Raw genomic sequence first — 22,962 nt, 5'->3', positions numbered from 1 at the left:
CTGCACTAACTATGCAATAAATGGTACAGAATGCTTCACTTTCATTGAGTACTAACTTGTATGGTAATCTTTTGGCAAGTTGTCTCATTGTCTGTCAAAATTGTCTTATTTTCAGGATTAATCAGTTAATTCCTCTAAAAAAAAAAAAGAAAAAAAAAAGTGTAAAATAATTTTCCAAATTCCTACATATCAAGGTTACAGTTTTACAAGGTCTGTTAGAAAAGTAACGGACCTTTTTTATTTTTTGCAAAAACTATATGGATTTGAATCATGTGTGATTGCATCAGCCGAGCTTGAACCTTACTACCAGAGAAATGGCAAGACAGCTGGACATAGCACTTTTTCAGCACATTCCACTGTTGCAGGAGTTTTTGTAATGGAAAGACAAGTGGAGAAATTCGCAACGGAGCTGCTCATGGCGCGGGACGAAAGCACCTCCTAGTTGGTCTCACAGGACAAGCCCTAACATGCCCAGCTCTTGCACCATTCAGAAAATTCAGACGGCTTTCGGTGGCTTTTCAGTCGTGTGACTATCCGAGAAACTGTGGACAAGCTGGACATGCCACAACATGTCCTGTGAGACTTCATCACGGCGTTGCTTTTTGTTCTGTGCCCTGCGCCTCCGTCCCGACGCACGAATTCCTCCGCACGTCTTTTCATGACAAAAACTCCTGTAACAGTGGAATGTGCCAAAAAAGTGCTATGTCCAGCTGTCTTGCTATTTCTCTGGTAGTCAGACGACATCCCGGATCAACAAAGCGTTCACTTTGGAAATGATCTGGTCATTTGAGCCTGTCGATCGCCGCTCGGTACACAGCGCGCCATCCGCCGCTGTGGGCCGTCTTTAATCCATTTGTAGTTGTCCTTAATCTGTGTGATCCCCATAAGATCTTCACCGAAAGCCATCTGCATTTTCCAAATGGTTTCCACCTGGCTGTCTCTCACACTTTGTGAAAAAATTTTGATGAAGCAAAGCGGCAGTCGATCAGCCAATTTCCTGACAATGAAAGTCCGACGAGGGGGCTGGACCACTCCTCCCACAAGGCGTGCTTACAGTCGAATGACGCAACCGACAGGCGTGAAAAAACTCACGCATGCACACGAAGGTTCAAGCTTGGCTGATGCAATCACACGATTCAAATCCATATAGTTTTTGCAAAAAATAAAAAGGTCCGTTACTTTTCTAACAGACCTCGTAGAATGCTATCCAACAGTCCAGTGTCCAAAGATAGCATCTCTTTTGCACCTTTCACATCAAATTCACAAAGTGCTTTGCGATAATCCTGTGTTTACAATGGCTAGTCCTGTGCAGAATCAAGCGCCTAGCAAAAGAGCAAGTGCCATTGCTGCATGCCAGTCTGCTGTGCACACACCACCGCCATTTGGCATCAGCGTGCCTCAGTCAACATTGAATTTGGTTTTACTTTGACTGGGGAGCACTGTGATGAATCATGTGCGGCCGGTAGAAACGAGCCGCCCAGCCCAACACGGAAGATGACAAACTATAGAAGCTGGTATGTATCTGAGCAGAAAGAGAGCTCATACCAGTTTTATCACAGAGTAGTTTTCCAAAGAAAAATCCTTAGAAATACACAGTCATTATTTGCTTTCTGGGCTCAAGTTTAATGATTGACTACAACCCCTGGCAAAAATTATGGAATCACCGGCCTCTGAGGATGTTCATTCAGTTTTTTAATTTTGTAGAAAAAAAAAGCAACTTTCTGGCTTTAAGAAACACTATAAGAAATCAGGAAAAAAAATTGTGGCAGTCAGTAACGGTTACTTTTTTAGACCAAGCAGAGGGAAAAAATTATGGAATCATGAAAAACAAAAGAACGCTCCAACACATCACTAGTATTTTGTTGCACCACCTCTGGCTTTTATAACAGCTTGCAGTCTCTGAGGCATGGACTTAATGAGTGACAAACAGTACTCTTCATCAATCTGGCTCCAACTTTCTCTGACTGCTGTTGCCAGATCAGCTTTGCAGGTTGGAGCCTTGTCATGGACCATTTTCTTCAACTTCCACCAAAGATTTTCAATTGGATTAAGATCCGGACTATTTTCAGGCCATGACATTGACCCTATGTGTCTTTTTGCAAGGATTGTTTTCACAGTTTTTGCTCTATGGCAAAATGCATTATCGTCTTGAAAAATGATTTCATCATCCCCAAACATCCTTTTAATTGATGGGATAAGAAAAATGTCCAAAACTTGTGCATTTATTGATGATGTAATGACAGCCATCTCCCCAGTGCCTTTACCTGACATGCAGCCCCATATCATCAGTGACTGTGGAAATTTACATGTTCTCTTCAGGCAGTCATCTTTATAAATCTCATTGGAATGGCACCAAACAAAAGTTCCAGCATCATCACCTTGCCCAATGCAGATTCGAGATTCATCACTGAATATGACTTTGTCCAGTCATCCACAGTCCACGATTGTTTTTCCTTAGCCCATTGTAACCTTGTTTTTTTTCTGTTTAGGTGTTAATGATGGCTTTTGTTTAGCTTTTCTGTATGTAAATCCCATTTCCTTTAGGCGGTTTCTTACAGTTCGGTCACAGACGTTGACTCCAGTTTCCTCCCTTTCGTTCCTCATTTGTTTTGTTGTGCATTTTCGATTTTTGAGACATATTGCTTTAAGTTTTCTGTCTTGATGCTTTGATGTCTTCCTTGGTCTACCAGTATGTTTGCCTTTAACAACCTTCCCATGTTTTTTGTATTTGGTCCAGAGTTTAGACACAGCTGACTGTGAACAACCAACATCTTTTGCAACATTGCGTGATGATTTACCCTCTTTTAAGAGTTTGATAATCCTCTCCTTTGATTCAATTGACATCTCTTGTGTTGGAGCCATGATTCATGTCAGTCCACTTGGTGCAACAGCTCTCCAAGGTGTGATCACTCCTTTTTAGATGCAGACTGAGCAGATCTGATTTGATGCAGGTGTTAGTTTTGGGGATGGAAATTTACAGGGTGATTCCATAATTTTTTCCTCAGAATTGAGTGAGTCCATATTTTTTTCCCTCTGCTTGGTCTAAAAAAGCAACCGTTACTGACTGCCACAATTATTTTTCCTGATTTCTTATAGTGTTTCTTAAAGCCAGAAAGTTGCCATTTGAAATGACTTTAGTTTTGTGTCATGTCTGTGATCTGCTTTTTTTTTTTTTTCTACAAAATTAAACAACTGAATGAACATCCTCTGAGGCCGGTGATTCCATAATTTTTGCCAGGGGTTGTAGAAGTAAGTGTTTTGAAGTACATTTTTGAAGAAAAAACATGATCTGTGTACATCCATTAAAGTGCAATTTTATCAAAGAAGGCCAAATAGACCTTGGGAATTTATGTTCTTTGCTCTTTAAACTTACTCTCTGACTTTTCATAAAAAAAAGTACAAGAAACATTTTTGCTCTTGCATAGCCTCAAAATGCATCATTTTCACTTCAAATTTTCAAAATCATTTTGATCAATCGTTATTTTGATCAAAGGTGATTTTGCTCGCTCACCTTTACATTACCCTTATAACCCCCACCCAGAAAAAAGCTCTGGCAGCAGTAAGGTAGTAGGTGATGTAAGGGAGGTCGTGATCAAGTGGTTAAAGCAGTGACTGCATACAAATCTACATCACTCCAAAAAAATAAATCACTGTGTTCTCTTGGGTAAGGTCCTTAATTCTCAAGTTTCTCCCAGCGTGCAGTTGAGTCTTGCATGATGAAAGACCCAGGTGAGGACTATTGCATTGTGAGCTGCATGTAGGGAGTTTCTGTGGGGAAAACCCCAGGGAAAGAGGGAGAAGCCAGAAGAACTTCAATATTGCTTCTTTTTTGGCTGCTCCCGTTAGGGGTCGCTACAGCAGATCAGTCATTTCCGTCTCACCCTGTCCTCTGCATCTTCCTCTGTCACACCATCCACCTGCATGTCCTCCCTCAGCACATCTCGTATAAACCTCCTCTTTGGTCTCCCACTTCTCCTCCTGCCTGGTGGCTCCATCCTCTGTGTCCTTCTCCCTATAGTATACCCTGAGTCCTTCCTCCGCACATGTCAAAACCATCTCAATCTCACCTCTCTGACTTTGTCTCCAAACCCTGTCACCTGATCTGTCTCTCTATCTTCATTCCTTAAAACAAGCCAGTGCAACCATACAGAGTACGAACTTAATTATTGTTGATTTTAGATAATTAACATTGAGACTTTATTGCACATATAAGCATAAGCAAATCAGAAGCCAATTTCCCAGTTTGAGGGTCAGAATAGGCCTGTATGATATAAGGAAAACCTGTGATGTGCAATGTCACTGCTCACTATGGTGATGACGTTGCAAGTTGCGATAAATGAACAAATATTGATGAACCAGCATAATTTCTGGCCCTTTCATTTCCCCCTGACATACCACAGTTTAACCAAAAAGAATGAATGTTGAACTTCTACTAGCTTCCCTCCCGACACCCTGCAAAAACACTGTTAGCTCTTCAGGGTCAAATCTTAACTCGTGTCATGGTATGCCGAAATGCAATTAATTGCAGCACATGAGCAGAAGCAGATGGGAAAATTCCTGATTTGAGCTGCTTGTTGCGCTGAAATAATCTGGGGTCGAGCGTGCAGTCACTCGTTTTGAGATCAGTGTTTTCACTGAATAATGTCAAGCTGTTGAAGCTCACATGACTGGAAATATAGGATGACCAGAAACAACCTAAAGTTGTAATGCTTCTTGCACCATTTTCTGTTTTAGATGCCACTGTAACTGTGATCAGTTCATTTGAAACCGCTGATTCACTTCTCATTTTTGCTTTTTAAATGAGTAAGCGATATTACGTACACTGATATCCTATCACATGTGAGCATAACTGGTCAGTTTGTCAAAAGAAAAGTATCTTCATTTTGAGCAGGGGTGCCTGCATCTGCCTCTGGAAGGCACCTGCTCTGCATGTTTTCATGTCTGCCTGCCCTGTGCACTTGTTTGCCAGCTCTTGATTGATTGATTAATTGATCCCACCCACAGCCTATTTAGCCAACTAAATTAGCTGTGGGTGGAGCAGGTAACTTTAGAAAACATGCAGAACAGTAGCTTTCCATGTACGGTGTTGAGCATCCTTCAAGCTCCGGTCACACGACACTAACGAAGGACACTGAAGCCAAAAACGAAACAAGAAATCTGGACTTAACGTTGACTTTCAGAGACACCGTTTAACCATTGTCCAGCGTCATTGCTGTAGCTGGCGCTTCATCAGAATTTTCAAACTGTTGAAAAATGTGAACGAATCCTGACGACAACTTCAGTTCGTCTGTATTCCGTTTTGCATTCTGTCTTGACGGTTCATCGTTTGCGTAGTTTCCGTACCGTCAGCATTCCGTTTGACTGTCATACAACTTCGTCCAACCACCCAACTCCGACGCCTTACGCAAATGTTGATGGATCAGTAACTAAAGATCTGATGAGCTGCATGTGGCTCGTCCATGTGTGGGACGAAAAGCACCGCTTTCGTACAGAAACAACAGCGACAAGAACATTTTATCAACTACTATTTACACACATTCCAGCTGTCTTTGGCTGGAATGTGCATGTGCGCACGTTGCACATGTTGTTGTTCTGAAAACAAACCTGTAGTGAAGACAACCAGATCTTGCATCTGGAGGTGCTGTGGAGAGCGACACCACTGTTGAGTGGGTGGCTGTATCATGTAAATGAGTCAGTTTAAAAAAGAAAAAAAAACTCCTTTTCAAGTTTTCCAAAAAAAATGCAGACATTCACATTTATCCCTGAGATTGTTATTGAAGCATGCAGGGACACAAGTAATCCCTGTTGTCGCAGACTGAATGTTCCCCCCCTAAAAATTGGTCCGCCCTGCCTTCACTGTACGTGTCATTTGGGACCACAGCAGCACGTCTGAGACGGACGCTCTGACCCAAAGCGATCAAAAGGATTAATGGGATTATTAACCATCAGATGACAAAGTAGAACCTCTTAAATTATTCTAAAGTCAAATTTAGAAAGAACGAGGCTGTTTTAAGCAGAAACGAGGTGATACTTGGCGAGTCGTTATTCATGCTCTGTGTTGACGTAGGCACTGCAGCAGCTGCTCTGCGCTCTGATCGGTCCGCTGTCTTTTATTATGAAATAATGCTGAATTTATGTGGAAGTGATTGTTGTACAAAAGCTTTAGATATCTGTTGCTGAGATAGATGATGACTAGAATGCAGTTTGAAGCAGAAACAAGGCGATAATCAGTGAATTGCTGGTGACGCTCAGAAATAATGCTGCTGAGCTCTGAAATGACGCATGCGCAGTGAAGGCAGGGCGGAGCGATTTTTAGGGGGGACCGTTCGGTCGGCGACACCAACATTCTGAACCTTTACTTTCTGAGCATATCTGTGCATATGCAGCAGGGACACATTTCCCACAATCCCCTGTATGACCAAAATCTAATATGGCAGGTAGGAAACACTGGTGAGATAGGTGACACCAAAGCTGCAGAAAGTGATGGGATATTTTAATGTGCATCTTTTCTGATCTGTGTTTTTGTTTTTAAATGAACATAACTTCTGCCCTCTGTTTGCCTCCAGAAGCTTACCATCAGTAACAACTACAGTTTTCAAGGTTGTATAAGTCTGTTAGTGTCACAAAATAGAAATGGAAATTAAATTAGTACATGTGTAAACAATGAAATATGGCAATGGAACTTAATTTACCAGCTGTATCTGCTGTGAAGGAAACACTGCAGTTTCACTGTCCGTTTGCTTGGTCACTGTTTGCATGCTGTGCAGCTGACTCATTTGTCAATGTTGTCTCACAGCTGGTGTTTTATTGTTTACACACACACACAGGCACACTCGCACACAGATGGAATTGACAAGATTTGGATGATCTTGTACAAGATATTTGTTTGATGTTCATTTTATCCAGTAATAAAAAGCAAAGACTTGGATGATATTTAACAACAGACTTGGGATTTTCATTGATTCGCCGTTGTCACTTTATTACTGCACCGCCGTCACTGCTTTCACGTAGCTATCAGCCATGCTCAGAATATAAAGACAACAGATGGAAAGAGACCTCTGTTACTGCAGCAGATACACAAAGCATATTGTGCCATGGTCTGAAAATGTCCACAATATGAGACTGAATGGGAAACCTTGGGTAATATAGATTAATGCTAAATCAATAAGACTTAATGTCATTTTCTCAGACATGACTGGGCCCAGTGCCTCTGAATAACCTCTAAAGTTTGAACACTTATTGACTGAGTTGCACTGATATTGCTGTGATTTATATTTCCGAGTCTGTACTTGAGGTGGATGGTATAAAATAAAGTCCACTGATGTAAATTTGCCATATGGTATTTTATGCATTACCAAATCAAAGCATGCCAGGTGTGTCTAATCCTGTTCTTGGAGAGCACATGCCTTGCATATTTTCTAACTCTTCCTCGCTTCAGCCACGTCTCACTAACTTGGTCAGGTGTGCTTAGTCAGTCAAGAGCAGGGAAATGCCTGTTCACCCTGACACCTGTTGGCCAATTGACCTGTCAGTTGACAGCCTCCACACTTGGCTGTGTACATGTCAGTTTACAAGAACTGATGCAGTGATGGGGAATCAAACAGAGGATCCCTTGGTCTTGAACCTACCGCTAACCACTAGACCATCACAGGGAAGCACCAAAGTTAAATAATCATATGCGAGTCAAGCTTGCAGACATGAAAACAGTAGGGGTTAGTGGTGGACAATTTGCTGTGGTAGGAACATGGCTGCTGGCCACTGTTAATGAGTTTTCACAGCCCTTATGTGAACCTGTTTTTCTACTTTTGCTAGTCATTTTTGATCCAGAAATGTACTTTTTATCTCAATATACATTCGCCATACGGATTCGCTACAGTCACTCTTGGTACAGTGTGTTGTCCGTCTGTGGGAGATGGCGTGGAGCAGATGCAGGTGCTGCGCTCCATAATGAAAGTGAACAACCACCTGTTTTTGGACTGTAAGCAACACACCACAGGACAAGAAGCACCTGGAGACAAGTTTTAGGGCATCTTAACATATTTTTCAACTTCAAAGTCTTAAACAAACAAAACAGTGAGGTGTTGTTGCGCTTGTTTGCGCTGCTAAAGAAAATCTTTATTTTCACCCTCCATCTGCACGTTAAAGGCTCACCTGAGTGCTCCAGTGAAAGCAGACTCATTCTGTTGTTTCATAATTGGCTAAGGAAGATTCCAAATAGATTGCTGTCATTTTTGACTGAGTACCTCAGTTTGTCTCCACACCTGTTTTTCATTGTGGTGCACTGGGTGCAGTTCATTCTGCTGAATCCAAAGTGCAATTTTAAACAAAACTGAAATGAGAACATATTCTGTGTGCCACGGTTTCTACAGTCTTAAGAGTGTCAGCAGTGCAACAAAGTTTCACCATTGTCTCAATGCATGTTCCTGTTTAAATTGTTCAGACAGAAGTACAAAGTGGGTTAGTGCAGCACATCTTGTGTGCATGTGCCTGTGCATTGCGTTGAAGTGAACATAAATATTTTATTTTTGTTGAAGTGATAACAATCCAAACATCAAGTCAGTTTCATATGTGAGCCCAGCACTTCCATGTGGTTATAGCGGGTGGACTGGGGGGAAACAACCCCTCCGGGTTTTAGACCCACAAGGGTGCAAATATGTCTGAGCTGTTAAAGAATGTAAATTCATTATGGACCATTACAAATACAGTACTTTGCTTTGAAAGGTATCAAGTAGTCACACAGTGGGTAATAAGAAATCCTGTATAGGAAGAAAAAGATGTATCAAGAAGCAATGATAATCATTTTACAATCTAATCAACTTGTGAGATGCCCAGAGATTTCTGCTCCAGAAATCAGTCAGGATTTTTATATATGCTGGAAATTTTGGACCATGTGAAGAATTACAAAAGCTTATAACTCTAGAACCTTCATGCCCTTTCAGCCAGTAGTCACCCAAGTAAATTTTATGCAGATGAGCCAAACAAAGCTGCTTTACTTCCACTCCCACGGTTACAAACACAGCACTGTATTTGTGTCCAGAGCTGGCATCAAAGGTTTTTGCAAGTCACAGAGCCGCAAGCCAGCAAAGTTTAGATTTCACTCATGTCCCTTCAAAGTACTTGTAATTGCATGCCCCCCCCCCCCCGGACTGTGTAACATCACAGGTGTAAGAACACTCTTATAACCTGGAGTATAATGAAGCAGGCTTAATCACCACTTGTCACAAATCTCCTCCTTTCTCAGCAAAGGCTATTAAGATGTCCTCTAGGAGGGCCCATAATCTGTCACTGCTTCAATGGAGGCTAACGACTAGCTGCAGAAGATTCCACTTGAACTTATTGTATAAGAAATAATCCAGCAATTTTTTTTTTCCATGCATTCATAAAAGCTTCACAACAGACTTTCGCACAACAAATGGCATAGGCAGAGTTGGTCTGGGCACACATAACAAGCTCATGTCTGCTCAGCCCCTCCAGCAGACATATTCATCAGATGAAAGAGCTTCAGAGACAACTCGCTGAAGAAAATTTAGGATGGCTGTTGTTTGTTAATCTATTCAAGCTTTCCCCTTGCAGTTGCTACACTTTCGTAATCTATACAAAATATATGCATGTAAAATTATCTTTAATTGTACAACTAAGGGTAATCCTAGTAGTTTGAGTACAGAAAGAGATGAGAAGACCTTCATGAGCAATGCCCCTGTAATTCATTCTTATTAATTTATCACTAGCAGTAGCCTGGGATGGTAACAGCAAAAGTAGGCCAGAGCAGGGTGATACTGCTACTTATTCAAGGGCAAAGACAATCTTTAATACACTCAACAAAAATATAAACGCAACACTTTTGGTTTTGCTCCCATTTTGTATGAGATGAACTCAAAGATCTAAAACTTTTTCCACATACACAATATCACCATTTCCCTCAAATTTTGTTCACAAACCAGTCTAAATCTGTGATAGTGAGCACTTCTCCTTTGCTGAGATAATCCATCCCACCTCACAGGTGTGCCATACCAAGATGCTGATTAGACACCATGATTAGTGCACAGGTGTGCCTTAGACTGCCCACAATAAAAGGCCACTCTGAAAGGTGCAGTTTTATCACACAGCACAATGCCACAGATGTCGCAAGATTTGAGGGAGCGTGCAATTGGCATGCTGACAGCAGGAATGTCAACCAGAGCTGTTGCTCATGTATTGAATGTTCATGTCTCTACCATAAGCCGTCTCCAAAGGCGTTTCAGAGAATTTGACAGTACATCCAACCAGCCTCACAACCGCAGACCACGTGTAACCACACCAGCCCAGGACCTCCATATCCAGCATGTTCACCTCCAAGATCGTCTGAGACCAGCCACTCGGACAGCTGCTGAAACAATCGGTTTGCATAACCAAAGAATTTCTGCACAAACTGTCAGAAACCGTCTCAGGGAAGCTCATCTGCATGCTCGTCGTCCTCATCGGGGTCTCGACCTGACTCCAGTTCGTCGTCATAACCGACTTGAGTGGGCAAATGCTCACATTCGCTGGCGTTTGGCACGTTGGAGAGGTGTTCTCTTCACGGATGATGCGAAGGAGATGTGTTGCACTGCATGAGGCAAATGGTGGTCACACCAGATACTGACTGGTATCCCCCCCAATAAAACAAAACTGCACCTTTCAGAGTGGCCTTTTATTGTGGGCAGTCTAAGGCACACCTGTGCACTAATCATGGTGTCTAATCAGCATCTTGGTATGGCACACCTGTGAGGTGGGATGGATTATCTCAGCAAAGGAGAAGTGCTCACTATCACAGATTTAGACTGGTTTGTGAACAATATTTGAGGGAAATGGTGATATTGTGTATGTGGAAAAAGTTTTAGATCTTTGAGCTCATCTCATACAAAATGGGAGCAAAACGAAAAGTGTTGCATTTATATTTTTGTTGAGTATATCTCCTTTTTCTGCACCCTGCTCTGTTTCTTATTCTTCAGTCAACAATGTAAATTGTGTAATTTGCTGCTACTAAATGATGGCGAAATTGCTGATTATTAAAACTTGTCCTTGATTTACTTAATTTACTAAATTGTGCTCATGTGGCCCACAAATAGCAATTTTATTAATAATTATAATAATAATTATTATGAGAATGGCTCTGTGCTTTCGAGCTTTACAACATACAATTGTCGTAATGTTGAACCCTCACATCACACAACAAAAAATGCCCCCCCTGTGAGGGTTCAAGAACATACGACACACCTCTTCCACAATTTCTCGGATAGTCACACGACTGAAAAGCCACCGAAAGCTGTCTGAGTCTTCCGAATGGTGGAAGAGGTGAGCATGTCACAACATGTCCTGTGAGACTTCAACGCGGTGGCGCTTTTGTTCCACCATCAGCTTCATGCCAAAGCCATCGGCATGAATTTCGCTACAACTCTTTTCATGGCAAAAATCTTCTGTCACAGTGGCATCTGCCGAAAAAGTGCTGATGTCCACCTCTTCCACAATTTCTCGGATAGTCACACGACAGCCCCACATCACCACAGCGTTCACTTTGGAAATGATCTGGTTATTTCAGCATGTTGATGGCCGACCAGAGTGCGGCGCGCTCTCCACCGTTGTGTGGCCGTCTTTAAACCGGTTGTACTGCTCCTTAATCTATGTGATGCCCATAGCATTGTCACCGAAAGCCGTCTGAATAATCCGAGTGGTTTCCACCTGGCTGTTGCCCAGTTTCTGGCAAAATTTGATGCAGTCGCGCTGCTCCAGTTGTTCCGCCATTTCCTTGCAAAAAAAAAAACGACCAGACTACACCCATCCTCACATAAAGGCTGCTTACAAGCAAATGACGCAGTCGACAGGCGTGAAAAAATTCACGCATACGCACGAAGGTTCAAGGTTGGCTCATGCAAGCACACATGATTCAAATCCATCAGGTTTTTGAAAAAAATAAAAGGTCGGATACTTTTCTAACAGACCTCGTATGGTTGCTGAGGTTGCAGGATTACGAGGTCTATTAGAAAAGTATCCGACCTTATTATTTTTTTTCAAAAACCATATGGATTTGAATCACGTGTGATTGCATCAGACAAGCTTGAACCCTCGTGCGCATGCGTGAGTTTTTCCACGCCTTTCAGTTGCGTCATTCACCTGTGAGCTGGCTTTGAGTGAGGAGTGGTCCAGCCCCCTCGGCGGATTTTCATTGTCAGGAAATGGCGGAATGATTTGGGCTTTTTTTTTCCATCAGAATTTTTTCAGAAACTGTTAGAGACTGGCAGCTGGAAACCATTCGAAAAATTTATCTGGCTTTTGGTGAAAATTTTACGGGCTTCACAGAGAATAAGGACTGTTACTACAGCTTTAAGGACGCTCGGCGCGCCACGCTCCGTGCCGCCATCGAGAGCCACAAACCACTGGATCATTTCTAAACGGATGGCTCTGTGGAGCCGGACCGTCGTGTGCATTCTCTGGTTATCACAAGAGCTGGACATCAACCATTTTCCGGCAGATTTCACTTTTAACAAGAGATTTTGTCATGGAAAGCCGAGCGGAGGCTTCGTGCGTCACTACCGATTTGCTGATGGAGCGAGACAAAGGAACACCTCCGTTTTGGTCTCACAGGACGGCTTTGAGATGGCGTTCAGACAGCTGTCTGTGGTTTTTCCATCGAGTGATTATCCGAGAAATTGTGGATGTGCCTGGACATGCCAGAACATGTCCCGTGAGGCTTCATCACGGCGTTGCTGTGCGCCATGCGGCACCGCTGCGACGCGAGGAATTCCTCCGCACGTCTGTCTCAATTTGCCGAAAAAGTGCTGATGTCCACGTCTTTTCACAATTCCTGTGCTAGTCAGACGACGTCCCGGATAAAACACAGCGTCCAGTTTGGAAATGAACGGCACATTCCACTGTTACAGGAGTTTTTGTCATGGAAAGAGGAGCGGAGGCTTCGCGTGTCGCGGCGGTGCTGCATGGCGCACAGCAACGCCGTGATGAAGCCTCACGGGACATGTTCTGGCATGCCCAGGCACATCCACAATTTCTTGGATAATCACTCGATGGAAAAACCACCGACAGCTGTCTGAACACCATCTCGAAGCTGTCCTGTGAGACCAAAACGGAGGTGTTCCTTTGTCTCGCTCCATCAGCAAATCGGTCGTGACGTGCGAAGCCTCCGCTCGGCTTTCCATGACAAAATCTCTTGTTAAAAGTGAAATCTGCTGGAAAATGGTTGATGTCCAGCTCTTGTGATAACCAGAGAGTGCACACGACGGTCCGGCTCCACAGAGCCATCCGTTTAGAAATGATCCGGTGGTTTGTGGCTCTCGATGGCGGCATGGAGCGCGGCGTGCCGAGCGTCCTTAAAGCCATCCTTAAAGCTGTAGTAACAGTCCTTATTCTCTGTGAAGCCTGTAAAATTTTCACCGAAAGCCAGATAAATTTTTCGAATGGTTTCCAGCTGCCAGTCTCTAACAGTTTCTGAAAAAATTCTGATTGGAAAAAAAGCCCAAATCATTCCGCCATTTCCTGACAATGAAAATCCGCCGTGTGGGTGGACCACTCCTCACTCAAAGCCTGCTCACAGGCGAATGACGCAACCGACAGGCGTGGAAAAACTCACGCATGCGCACGAGAGTTCAAGCTTGTCTGACGCAATCACACGTGATTCAAATCCATATGGTTTTTGAAAAAAATAATAAGGTCGGATACTTTTCTAATAGACCTCATATGTAAATAATTAATGTACTTGCCCTGTGATAGGCTGGTATCCTGTCTAAGTGTGTACCCTGCCTCTCACCCTATGACTGCTGTTATAGGCTCCTCATCAGAGTTCTGATAAAGATTGTTACTGTACTATGTTCTGTCTTTTCTTGGTATTCTGGTATTGGCAGACACGACAGAATAGTAAGTCCCTTTGGCTGTTACCTTGTTTTCACTCTGGGTCACTACAGCAGATCTGCATGTTGATTTGGCACAAGTTTTATGCCGGATGCCTTTCCTGACACAACTCCACATGACATGAGAAATGGGCAGGGCGAATGACTTGTTTAAATGGACTATGAAGTTTTAAAAAGTTAAACTGCTATCATCATCTCGTGTTAAGTATTTTACAAATTAGATAAATATTATGGGGAATTCAGTACTTAATGCTAATGAGGACACTGGAGGTAATTGATGCACTTTGACAAATAAAAGATATTGCTTCCTATATGATATATAAAATTGTCAGGGATTTGCTCTAATAGTGTCTTTATAGCATTTACATTGGTCTGAGAATGGATCTGGAAAGACTGTCAGGCAGCGACATCCAAGAGAAAGAGACCATTGTTAGATAGGACACTTTTGGACTCGGCAGAAGTGTACACTCTAAGATGCATGTTGTTGAAGTTCTTTTTGAAGATGCTTTTATATCATGTTTAAAATCTGCATTGGTGCACATTATGGTCTTTTTACCTAAGATATTAAATTAAATTGTAATTTCTCTGTAAAGTGCAAGTTGAAGAAAAACCTTTATTTTGAAATTTACACCAGTGGTTGAATAAAGCTCCTTCATTCTGAATCACTCTTAACCTTCCCTGTGAACTCCTTTTCCTTCTGGTCCTCTATGTAGCTGCCTTTCATTCTCTCGCTTTCTTTTCACCCCTAGCCGTCCGCTTCGCTTTCCCTTACAACAATGCCCCTCATTGTTGAGCAGAGGATTGCAAGGCATGATACCTGGGTTTGAGACACCAGTAGACAGACACAGGGCCATTTCTGTAGTGTTCCATTACTTATCAGGGTTTCACTATAGCAGTCTTTAAGGTCGGTTTTCACAGCAGGATAAGCAGTAGTTTGGGAGAAGTGAGTTCTGTCATATCTGGAAATGTCCTCTAGGTGTTTGTTCACTTTTGTCCTTTTCAGAGGGGATTAGTTTCCCAGGGGAGGTGGGGTAATACAGTGAGTTACTCAGTGATTTTAGTCCCATATGAATGCACCATTCCCCTCACTGCAGTGTCAGTCATGATTGCAGCAACTTTTACCTTCTGTAAAACAATCTGTAGGAATTACCTTAAATTATAGCTATCCCATGTGAATGTGTGTCAGCTAATATTCCATCATATTCTATGGAAAAGGTTTATGTCAACTGTGAAAGTGCTGGAAGAGGCATTTCGAAGACAACCAACACAGAAGCAGCAGAGATTTGATATATCACACTTAATTTTTTTGTAGAATTTCTACAAAAAAAATTCTACAAGCCATAGTTCAGGTGCCGGACTGTGGCTGCCCACTGCTCCTAGTGGTTGTATTGTGTCTAACTGTAAATTAGGATGGGTTAAATGCAGAGGACAAATTTCACTATATGTATGTACGAGGTCTGTTAGAAAAGTATCTGACCTTTTTTATTTTTTTCAAAAACCTGATGGATTTGAATCACGTGTGCTTGCATGAACCAACCTTGAACCTTCGTGCGCATGCGTGATTTTTTTTTTTCACGCCTGTCGGTTGCGTCATTTGCTTGTAAGCAGCCTTTGTGTGAGGATGGGTGGAGTCTTGTCGTTTTTTCTTTGTAAGGAAATGCCGGAACGACTGGAGCAGCGCGACTGCATCAAATTTTGCCACAAAGTGGGCAATAGCCAGGTGGAAACCATTCGGATTATTCAGACGGCTTTCGGTGACGATCCTCTGGGCATCACACAGATTAATGAGCGGTACAAAAAAAATGTCCGCACAACGGTGGAGGGCGCGTCACGCTCCGATCGGCATCAACACCCTGAAATGACCGGATCATTTCCAAAGTGAACGCTGTGGTGATGTGGGGCTGTCGTGTGATTATCCGAGAAATTGTGGAAGAGGTGGACATCAGCACTTTTTCGGCACATTCCACTGTGAAAGAAGATTTTGCCATGAAAAGAGTGGCGGCGAAATTCATCGACATGAAGCTGAACACGCAGCAACAGCGCCTCCGTGTTGAAGTCTCACAGGACATGTTGTAACCTGCCCAGCTCGTCAACCATTCGGAAAATTCAGACGGCTTTCGGTGGCTTTTCAGTCATGTGACTATCTGAGAAATTGTGGACAAGCTGGACATGTCTATTAAATACCATAAAATACCATATGGCAAAAGGCTCTATTCTATTCTGTTAACAAACATTTTGTCTACAGCCTCTGCAGTCATGATTAAGATTAAACTGGAAAGTCCATCCATCCATGTTCTGTACCTGCTTACTCCAATTAAGGGCTTTGGGGGGGCTACACCCCAGACAGAAAAACAGACTGTCGCAGTGCCACATATAGACAAACACATTCACACCCTATTCACCTAACCTGCATGTCTTTAGAGGTCGGAGGAAGCTGGAAGCACCTGTAGGGAACCCATGGAAACAGGGGGAGAACATGCAAACTCCACACAGAAAGGCGACAGGTGGGAATCGATCCTGTGACCTTCTTGCTGTGAGGCAACAGTGCTAACCACTAATCCACCGTGTTGCCCTAAACAGGAAAGTACCACATTAAATATGAAGTCAGTTGGATGGGACTTGTTTGTTTTGTGCTGTATTCAGTGTTTCACAGTTGTGAATCTCGCGCCATGTGGCGGTCCATAACTCACGCGAGAGGTCAGTTTCAGCAGAGGTCCGGTGTCAGGAGCTCAGCACTCACAGTGTAAACACATCTCGTGTAGTATGGACAATAAGACAACATTGGGGCGCAGCAGAAGTACATCACAGGTGCTACACCACCTCTAGATAACCCTCTCAACTTGGGAGAGTGTATAATCATCATAATCGCCCGTGAACTTGCTAAATTATCCACATCCTTGCTTTGCCATTGTTTACATGTGCTGTGAGACAGCGGAACTCTGCTGGCACCACGGTGCATTCTGAGAAGCGTAGGCGGCCACCAGGGGCATTATGCAGGCCTGGTATTTTTCCGGCTTGAGCCGGATTTCCAGCTTTTGGATCCGGATATATGCAGCGGAGGCGACAGGTTGCCATGTAATCCCTATGTAAGGACGGGTTGTGGATATGTAGTGATGTGGAGATGTCTGTCTGGAGTTTATACTTGATGTGGACATGTCCTGTCTCTGGCAATCAGCCTGTGAGCAGGACTTATGTCCCTTTTGTCTTTTATTTAACACAATTATGGCAGAGTTTGAAGGGGAGAAAGCGAGGAAGTGCAGCAGCAGCCGGTGTTTTTTTTGTTGTTGTTCACGTGCGCGCGTGAACGAATCATCTGTGAAGATAATTTTATTAATTACAGAGATGTATAATAAAACAAATGGTGACTGGTTTATAACACAATAATGACAGAGTTTGAGGGGGAGAAAGCAAGGACGTGCAGCAGCCAGTGTTTTCTTGTTCGCGTGCGCGTGCGAACGAATCGTCCGTGAAGATAATTTTATTAATTGCACAGATGTATAATAAAACAAATGGTGACTGGTAGGTGTGACGGAAAAATCAATTCACGTCCGAATCGCGATTCTTATTTCTTACGATTCTGAATTGATCCAAAATGTCCAAGAATCGATTTTTAAAAAGCATTTTTTAAAACATTTTCTTACTTACTCGCTGCGTGTACTGTCAGGCAACGGCCTCCGTACTACAGCATCCCCACGAGGAGAGGGTCCGGCGTGCTTCAAACATTCGTGAGCTGCAGCTTAGCATGGCAGACGAAGAGCTAATTCAGCCAGCACCGTCTTTGCTGAAGGCAAATGTTTGAGCGCATTTTGGATTTTATCCTTTGCTGCGTAAGAAGGAGCTTGACATGACTTATGCAGTGTGCAAAATCTGCAAAATGAAAGTCAAGTACTTCGGAAACACTTCAAATCCACAAGCCCACATGCTACGCCATCACCCGGAGCTAAAAGAAGTGGAGCAGCGGTATCTGCCGACTACTGACTAGCGCTTCACTAAACTGCCAGCCAACTCTGAATGAGCAAAGCAGATAAGTAAATTTACATCTGGAATCACTTGATTAACCTTGTAGAGCTGCATTTTCTTAAACATAAACATTTTTTAAGTATTATTACTATTTCTCAGAGGTCTTTCAATCGAAAATCGATTCTGAATCGAATCGTCACCCCAAGAATCGGAATCGAATTGAATCGTGAGTTGTACGATTCACATCCCTAGAGACTGGTTTATAACACAATTATCAGAGTTTGAGGGGAGAAAGTGAGGAAGTGCAGCAGCCGGTGTTTTTTTGTTTGTTTGTTTTGTTTTTTTCACATGCGTGCACGCACAAACGATTCGTCTGTGAAGATAATTTTATTAATTACACAGATGTATAATAAAACAAATGCTGTTTATAACACAATTATCACAGAGTTTGAGGGGAGAAAGCGAGGAAGTGCGGCAGCAGCCGGTGTTTTGTTTTTTGTTTTTTCCTTCATATGCGTGCGCACACGAACGGATCATCCGCGAAGATAATTTTATTGATTACACAGATGTATAATAAAACAAATGGTGACTGGTTTATAACATAATTATGACAGAGTTTGAGGGGATGGTCCGCGAATGACGTTTAACGCCGGGAAATATTTCGGTTCTTTGTCTAATAAGAACTGTGAAATATACCCTGTTCTTTGTTTAATAACAAGATTGGCCTCTTGCTTTAGAAAACTGCATTGTAAAACACAAACCACTTGCCCTCAAAGATGGTAATGATTGTTTAAAATCTTTAACATTGGGTGTTCCTGAGAGCTTTCCAAACAGGTTTGAAAAGGCCTAAAATTACAGCCCCCAGCCTGGGTCTTTGCCCCTGGACTCCATTGGGGACCTAGGCGGCACCCAAACCCCTCGACAAATTAGTTTCAGGCTTAGCCATATTGCCTCAATGCCAGCCCTGATTATGGGAAATGGTGAAACACCGAATGAAAGGTGTTTGGATCACCTGCTTTGGCACACGGAGTGCGATTGTGCACAGACCACAAACAGCTTAAAAAAAAACACTTAATCTGTTCTTTCACAGAGCAGAGAACACAAGAAACATAAAGCACAAGCTTGTTTTTTTGTTTGTTTTAATGGTGTGATGATGGTGTGTCAACACTCATTATTGAGAAGTTGCTCCCATCTCTGTCAATTATTCTGAGATGTCATATCTCATGTCATTAAGCTGTAAATATTGGATACGGGTTGGGTGTACATTGGTGGCTACAGTTGCATGATCTCAGTTTCATGTGGTATCAATTGGTATCACAGACACCCGCCTGTTACTCATCAAACATCGATGGCATAATCTAGCTCAGTGCAGACTCTCCTCAGCATATCTGGCATGATCAAGTGTCGCACATAAATTCTGTGAGTGAGAAAAGAATGTTTTTAAGTAAATGTATCTGCAGTCACCATATTTATAAACATATTCCAGTGGGGGAAGAGGGTGCTGGGTAGTGCAGCATATAACTGAAACAATCTGTCACATGGTGATACAAGCATCAGATTTAGCATGAATGTTCTTCATAAATCAGTGTTTGAGAAAAAAAGAGCTGGCCATTTAAAAATCCAGTATGGCGGTCAGGTAGGGGTCAGTGAAGAATTACACCCTATTACCAGTAATTTTCATCACATTTTACAAAAAATTGGAGCAACATTAACTTTTGACCCCTGTAGCTACAAACTGAAACTGTCCTTTGTCACCATTGTTGCTGTTTTTACCCCATAACTCCATAACATTCAGTCATAGATAGTCCAAACTATACCTTTTTGGAATATTCATGATCAGGTAAGTAATGTGTTATACTTTTCAATATGACTGGAGTATTTTTAAATTTTGACCCCTGTGTAATTCTTCATTGACCCTGACCTGGGCGCCATATTGGATTTTCAAGTGGCCAGCACTCTTTTCTCAAACACTAATTTATGAAGCACATTCGTGCCAGAACTGGATGACCCTGCTACTGTGTCGAGTGCCATCCAGAAACTTTTTCTCTTCCTACTTAATTTCTTACTTTGCCTTGCCATCTGATTTTCTTCCTAGTCACCTTCCTTGTTTTTTTTTTTTTTTGCCTGTCTGACTTTGTCTTTTAAAATAAAGGATAAATATTGTTTTGAGTAAGTCATTGTATAGCTGCATTGCCATATGGAACAGCTATGTCCACAACAACAAAGGGCTGTTCAAACACACTCTTTTACACTTGGAACCCAATAACACACTTGCACTCTGTGCCACACGTGCACACTTGAGATACACATACTTGCATTTTTCACAATGGATAGTCCAGCTGTTTTTTTTTTGTTTTGTTTTGTTTTGTTTTGGTTTTTTTTGGTTTGTTTGTTTGTTTTTTCTCTTGCATGAATTTTTCTTTTTGAACAAGAGTGTCATTTGCACTCTCACAGGCCTCATCAACTACACAAGTACACACTCACATATTGACACACTCACTTTTAAAAGGCACGTTCTTGAAATGCACATTTAAAGTAACAGTTTATACTTCACACAGGCAAGCACAGGCATATAGAACATGGACACTCGCACTGATGCAGCTCTCCGTGGTGGACGGCATCTGGTTAATTGTTTTCTTTCATCACTTCCAGCAGAGTCTTGGACAACCTGACATCTCAAGCTTCACAGTGGGGAAAAGATAGAATGGTAGTGCACAAGAAAAAGACAGAGAAAATGGCTAGCTGCGGAAGATGCTGTAAATGAAAACGGGATCAATTTGGCAAATGCCAAACCAGTAGGGTGTAAGAGAGGTTCATTCTAAATAAAGTTCAGTTGGAAGTGACCCTTGCATTTCAGTGGATGCTATAATAAAACTTGAAAGATACAAAGTGAAAAATTTGAAAAACGGTGAACTACAACATTTTCTGGACTGTGTTGTGATTTATATGTCAAAAACTAGGGGTGTAACAGTATACAAGTACAACATTAAAGATACTTGGTGTATGTTTTTTAGGCTAGTGTGTTACAAAATGTTTTTTGTTAAATTTGTGTGAAATATATGTTTCAAAAATATATGCGACTTATCCTCCTGGTACAAATTATAGGCTAGAAAATCCGGTATGTGCCTTTCATGAGTAGTGTTCTAGTTTATACACTTTTTCTTGTAAACAGTTTATAGTAATTCTAAGAAAGATACAGTATCATATTTGACCATCTTTAAACTCTATTGTCTCCTCTAATAAGGTACACATACGTATGACACGAGGTCCACATACTGCAGTCTGTATAAAATGCAATACAGGTGGAGCTACGTTGGTGTTTTGAATTTATAGAATTTTGTAGGAACAGAAAATGGAACTTTGATGTTTGCTTAGCTACACACTATAAAGCTAATGGTATGATATTTGGGGAACTTGATATTTTGCAGAGCTTATGGAGAGTAACTCTGAGGTCTCGTTCCAGAGATCCAAATGTTTTAGATGTTGTATAACAAAAGTGGAAAGCTTGGTGAAATCTTAAAAATGTTTGTTGCGTGTGTGTTACCCAAAATCAGTTTTATTTATTTATTTTAAGGTATGCACCAGTGGGTTCACATTGCGTTGTCACTATCCTGTCTCCGGTTTCTATCAGAAAACTGTTAATTCAAGCAAGAGGTATACTTTGTGTATATTCATAGTAAATGTTTTTAGTGATCTTGTGTTCTTTGAAAGGGTCTGTATAAATTTAATTTGTTGTTGTTAACTCTTTGACCTTTGCCTCCAACCTCCCATGTCATTCTATTTTTTTTCCTTTCTGTCCTGTGATCTTATGTCTTTCTTTCCCATTCTTTCATTTCTGTATCACTTCAGTGTGGCTAGAAGGGAATCCTGCTAGAGGGATTTGCGGTCTGTCAATGAGGAACTACCGGCTCATCTTCTGCCACAACCTGAAGCAGCCATAGATGGTTCAGTGGTTCACTGGCTAGGGGAGGAGCGGATAAAACACACTTTCACTGCTACACGGTGAGTATACACACACACTCTTACTGCTGGAATGTTCCCTCGGTACCCTGTTCAAACATGCACTCAAATTTAGGATAATCGCCATAAAAACAGTGGTCACATAACCCTTTGAAAGTCTTGGTCAAGCAGGCTGTGCAGTCTTTTTTCATTATATTCCTGCTATTCAGCATGATCGATAGTATGGAGTAATGAAAATTTTGCTATTTTTGCAATATACTTAAGGGAGAGTATTGTTGGTTTCATTGTGTCAGAACACTTACAGACAGCAAATAAATGGAAAAACATCTGTTTGAACAACTTGAACGTTAAGCGAGAATGCTTAGTCATGGAAAGATTAATCAAAAAAAATATGCTGGAAGTTAGTGTGTGCTCCATGACCTGTGATGTCAGTGCAGCTCCTCTAAATCCTCAGTCATAACGACATATTCATGATTTGACCTGGAATCCCAGACTAAATATCAAAATGTAACAGACACGGTGACTTAGATGACTTATTTAGCTCTGTGTGCATAATTCTGACAAACAGCTAGTTGTACTGCCATGCTATGTGGTGATGCAGAACAAGTGTACCATCAGTACAACCGCCTGATTTATAACTGCTCATCAAATGTGGGAGGAGAAGCTATTTTTAACAAGACTAACTTTGTTTGTTCGAAATCCTGTGTGATTTATGACTGTGTATATTGCAAGAGAGGAAGAGAGATGTGGAGGAGAAAATACAAAGGAAGATGAGTAGGAACAGAGATGTTTTAAAAGGTCTGTGCATCACTTTGGAACAGCCACTTACACATATTATCAAAGGTTTTTTTTTTTGTTTTGTTTTTTTAAAAAGGTACTTATGGTTCAATTTCAGTGTCAAATGAAAACCAGGGTTCTTGTGGATCCTTAAAGTCTTCAAAGTTGTTGAATTTGTTAATCTAAAATTAAGGCCTTTATTGGTATTAAAATGACTTTAGAGTCTTTAAAGTCTTGAAAATACATGTTTTCTTATGACATTACTGTAAAGAAATATCAAAATAAATGGCAATTCCTATTTTCTTTTTAAAATATAATTTATTGAAAGTGAGATAGTGGAACCAGCAAATCTCATTTTTGTTGACGGAACACTCAGAGCAGAGACACT

The 22,962-nt window shown here is 41.8% G+C and overlaps 1 protein-coding gene across 4 annotated transcripts in view; it reads left to right on the top strand.

The window, feature by feature from the left end:
* Positions 1 to 22,962, top strand: part of fam13b (family with sequence similarity 13 member B) — a 95,041-nt gene that overhangs the window by 8,552 nt on the left and 63,527 nt on the right. For 3 of the 4 annotated variants that reach the window (XM_034181992.1, XM_034181994.1, XM_034181995.1), the window contains exon 2: positions 21,687 to 21,839. The gene's annotated coding sequence lies outside the window, so the exon portion shown is untranslated. Of the gene's footprint in view, positions 1 to 6,052; positions 6,064 to 6,796; positions 6,800 to 21,686; positions 21,840 to 22,962 lie in introns of those variants that run through there. The other variant, XM_034181993.1, reaches the window with a different exon arrangement.

This window comes from Thalassophryne amazonica, chromosome 11, assembly GCF_902500255.1.
Source record: "Thalassophryne amazonica chromosome 11, fThaAma1.1, whole genome shotgun sequence".
NCBI classification, from domain to species: Eukaryota; Metazoa; Chordata; class Actinopteri; order Batrachoidiformes; family Batrachoididae; genus Thalassophryne; species Thalassophryne amazonica.
Note: the sequence above shows the minus strand (reverse complement) of the source record. Positions and strands in the feature narration are given on the sequence as shown.